Source organism: Eptatretus burgeri, chromosome 2 (assembly GCF_056783735.1).
Source record: "Eptatretus burgeri isolate ZD-2024b chromosome 2, Ebu_testis_v1, whole genome shotgun sequence".
Taxonomy (NCBI): Eukaryota; Metazoa; Chordata; class Myxini; order Myxiniformes; family Myxinidae; genus Eptatretus; species Eptatretus burgeri.
The window spans coordinates 106,051,348-106,056,339 of NC_140962.1; the positions used below are offsets into that span (position 1 = coordinate 106,051,348).

At 44.7% G+C, this 4,992-nt stretch overlaps 1 pseudogene; it reads right to left on the bottom strand.

Annotated features, from left to right (window-relative positions):
• Positions 1-503: 503 nt before the first annotated feature.
• Positions 504-4,992, bottom strand: part of LOC147032747 (uncharacterized) — a 27,058-nt pseudogene continuing 22,569 nt past the window's right edge.

Consider the following 4,992-nt stretch of genomic DNA (forward strand, 5'->3'; position numbering starts at 1 on the left):
CACACCCAGTCCACAACACCATCCAACACCTTTCACTTTTATGTGAGAACAAAAACACACCAGTCCCTCAGATCCCACTTGGTCATCAAATTTAACTGGTACACTTTTTCATCAAACCCCAAACAATTTGTCACTACGTCCGTCGTCCGCTGGCCTCCTCCATACTGCCCTTATCGTTTATTTCCCACAATTTAAACGAAACATCAAAATCTCTTCACCAGCCCCATGGAACCTCTACATGGTTCCAACCAGGCATTTCAGTCTTTCCTCAAACAAGCCACTCTTTGTCATCCACTTGTTTCAGGTGTGTCTAACGCTCTGCCTATAATGTCTCCACCACATTTTTCAATAATCACCCAAATCCACTCGTGCCACTCTTATCCCTTCTATCATCTCTCAATTTGCAACCACTCTCGATATAATTTTCAATCGAAATTTCTGACATCCCAATATGGCCTGCTTCTTTGGCTCATTGGAAGGGGAGTGAGGGAACGAATCCCTCATTACCCATTACATGACCCCCCCCCGCCTTTCCACCACGGCTCAAAGAGGTCACATCTCAATTAGGGTTCTGGTTCACCCCCTCCTTTTCTCCAGGGTTCGCAGAAGTCAGGTAAACCCCAATCGGAGAAGCGGCCTCCTACTCTTCTCCACAACTCCCTGACGACAGACAAACCCCACTCAGCTAGCCAAGCCCCTCGTGTGCCCAGAAAGGCCTGAAGACCAAGTGACACACGCCAGGGCCACCTGCCACTCATCTGCGCTCCACCCCAAAGTTCCTGTGAGGCCGAAAGAGGAATTAAAATCCAATTTCTAAAGCCTGCTCCTGGATGCAGCACCTCCAACTCTGTAAGAACCCATGTGGAGCTGTCCATTATGGTTTCTGTCCCCTGGCTCAAATTCTGTCCTGGTGGCATTTCTATTTCCCCTTGCACCTCTAACCTATTTCCTACGTTCCACGTTCTAACCACCACTCATTCCACGCTCAGGACTCCCACACACAGCAGGCTTCACCCATTCCAAGGTTAGGTGTTCACTTTCCACACCTTCAACCTTGCCTGCACACTGACCAACTGCCTCACACTCCAGGGTTACGTTCCCGAACGCCACGTGAGTACGCACACACGTTTCGACCTTGGCAGCACACACCGGTGCTGTAGTCTGGACTGTGGCCTCACAGCATTCATTCACAGGCACTCCACACACACATTAAGGCGTCACGCATACGTGCACCCCCTTGGACAGAGTCTCTTCATTAACATAAAATTCAATTCCTACCTTAAGCTCCTCGTCCGCACCACGTATGCATGTGCCCACATACCTGCTTCGTTCCAAAGTCATCTCTGTCTGGTCGCTTCTCTCCAGCAGGTTGATCATCATCGGTTCACCACACTCCTCTGGGGCTGTCAGCTCCACATGCTGGACCTCCTCAAAATGTGTTTCATTCGTCAACAACCCCATATGCTCCCTCAATGTCTCCTTCACCAGGGTTTGCTCTAATTTTTGTTTCATCCGCCGAGTGATGTCAATAAAGTCCCGCACCACGAACATTCCTCTCTGTGGTGATGTCACACATCCCACATTATTGTGCAGTCCTACTTCCTGGCTCCATTTTCCTTTTCATTTGAGTCGTTCTTTCTCTCTGAGCCTTTTTAGTTGTTCGTTAACTTTCTGGAGTTTTTCCTTCTCCGCGTACTCCAACCTTGCTCTCTCCTTTAGTTGGTCAATTTCAAATTCATATTCATTTTGTTTCCTCTCCCCCTGTCTCTCTTGTTCCTCGTTCTCCAATCTCGTCGCTTCTCTCAACTGGTCGATTTCCCTTTCCTGCTTCATTCCTTGTTCTTTCACCATCCCCGCGTACTCCAACCTTGCTCTCTCCTTTAGTTGGTCAATTTCAAATCCATGTTCTTTTTGTTTCCTATCACACCATCTCTCTTGTTCTTCCTTCTCCAATCTCGTCGTTTCCTTCAATTGATTGATTTCCCTTTTCTGCTTCATTCGTTGTTCTTTCACTACTCTTTCTTCCATTTCATTCTTTAATCTTGCCTTGGCTTCTAACTGTTCGATCTGCACAGTGTGGTTCCTTAACGTTTCATTCTCCATTCTCTTTCTTTCCTCTCTTAACATCCTCAGCTCGTTTTGTAATTCCCTCTCTTTGCTTTCGTGTTTTTGTAACTCAGAAGCTTTTCCCATAACTCCTCTCTCATCTCCACACCCCTTTCGCATGCTTCCTTCCTCAATTCGTCCATTCTCTTACCGTATTCCTCGAGTTCTTCCAGGCGTTTCTCTTTTCTTTTTATCTCCTGTTCTCGGATTTCTCTTATCTGATTGCCTGCTCTTACCCTTCCCTTCAGTAGTTCCAAGTCCAAATCGTGTTCCCGTTTTTTCTTTTCCAGCTTTGTTTTCCATTCTTCTTCCAAGTTCTCCCTATCCCGGAAGTTACTAATTTTCTCTTCCTCTATTCTTTCGTTCAGTTCGCTCTTCTCTTGTTCCAACTCATGGGTACTCCACTATACTTTCCTCATTTCTCCCTGTAGTTCGTCGAACTGTCTTGACTTTTCCAACAATTCTTCCTTCCTTTTCTCCAGATATTTCTCTCCTCTTTTTATCTCCTGTTCTCGGCTTTCTCTTCTCCGATTGCCTGATCTTACCTCTTCCTTCAGTTGTTTCAGTTCCAAATCGTGTTCACATTTTTCCTTTTCTAGCTTTTTTTTTCCATTCTTTTTCCAAGTTCTCCCTCTCCTGGGAGTTACTAATTTGCTCCTCCTCTATTCTTTTGTTCAGTTTGCTCTTCTCATATTCCAACTCACGGGTAAACAACACTACTTTATTCTTTTCTCCACATAGTTCGTCGACTCTGGCTAAGTCCTCTTTCAGCCATGAGTCATATATATATATATATATATATATATATATATATATATATATATATATATATATATATATATATATATATATTTATGTATACATATATATATATATATATATATATATATATATATATATATTTATGTATACATATATATATATATATATATATATATATATATATTTATGTATACATATATATATATATATATATATATATATATATTTATGTATACATATATATATATATATATATATATATATATATATATATATATATATATATATATATATATATATATATATATATATATTTATGTATACATATATATATATATATATATATATATATATATATATATTTATGTATATACTGTTGTGGTTTCCCACCCGTTCGGCGTGCGGGTGACCGTTTTTAACTAATCACGGCCGCGCGCCAACCGGACGGGCAATCCAGTCGCAGCCTTCCGGATCAACGCCGAAATCCAGCTACGGGTGTTATGTGTTTTAAGCACACCACAACCTTGTCAATACTCAACCCGCGCTACAGGGTCCGATCGCCAAATGGTCGATTTACCGAATTATTCGCGTGGGCAGACTACCGAGAGATTGTACCTCAAGAGGACCTGCTTGGAAACGAGCCGCTTATGCAGCTCGCTCCGTTTGCGATTTTCCGAGCAGTGTATTATCGCCAAGCCCCGTTGGACCCGATTAGCTTGTCGGTATTAACAACCAGCTATTTATTCCCAACGCAACTACAGCAGCTCAATGGAGGAAGGGACGCAACGAGCAGGTGAATATTCAAACAAGGACATTTATTTATAACACATGCACACATGCAGTCAAGGCAATGAATTCAATGGGGGTAAGGGACAGGACACGAGCAAAACGACCCTACAGCCGTTGTCTATTTATTATGTACACAATCACTTAGTCAGTTCTACTTACAGGACAAGGCGCCACAACTTTCATGCAAAGAAAACCCAAGGAAAGAAAAGGGTAGAGAACAGGGCCCGTAGGCTTTTAATGTTCCGCGGAGCCGTGAAGACCGCAGGAGCTCCGCGAGACCGCGCAGGTTACCTGCCACCCTCGTGGTGACTCGCTGGACAACCCTCGATGTCTCGCCGTCAACACGGCAGCTGGTGTGACGGCGACTCCGTTGGTCCGGGCCTTGCCGTGCGGCCTGGTCGATCGGGCCTATCCGACGACTCCTCAGAGGAACGAACGGGCCTTGCTCTTTTAAGAGTTGATGCTCTTTTAAGAACCCGCCCGCTCCTCAGCGTTACTCGGACCGTCTCGGGGCTGGCTGGTGACTTCTCTCCGGCTGCCTCCACCGACCAACAGCCCTCCACTGGACTTGAACCTTGGCGCTCTCCAGGCTCCGCTGCGCTCCAACGGCCAACAGCCCTCCACTGGACTCGAACCTTGACGCTCTCCACCGGACTCCAAGCTCCATCGACTCCAAACCCCGACAGACTGTTGGCTTGGCGTTCCAGCACGCCCTTTTATGGGGTACGGGGGTGCGTTTGGTCTCCCACCTTCGACCTCTCACCCCCCGCTGGCTCCGCTCCTTTTGGCATTTTGATCCGATCTGGCTGTCAAATGCCGAGAAAGCAGACGTGGTAGAGATCACCGGCCCTTGCCCCAACGAGGGAGTCCCCACGTCTATCGGCGGAGATGCCGCTCGCCCGTGGAATGCCGTTGCTGGCGAAAAGATGGCGGCATCTGTGGAGATGAAGGTGAGGAGATGTTGTTGGTTGTGGCGACGATGGTGAGGAGATGTTGCTGGTTGTGGTGACGGTGGTGAGGAGATGTTGTTTGTTTGCCAAAATAAAGATAGCAAAAGAATAATACTACCTCAAAGATGCACAGCCCGGCTCACAAATAAATCCCTTTAGACATCGGTGGGGAAATTTAACCCAGAACACACACTTATCGACATAACTGACCTAAAGAAGCTGTATGGTGTTCTGTGAATTTCCACAACTGTAACAATACATATGTATATATATATATATATATATATATATATATATATATATATATATATATATGTATGTATATATACATGTGTGTGTATGTATGTATGTATATATATATATATATATATATGTATATATATGT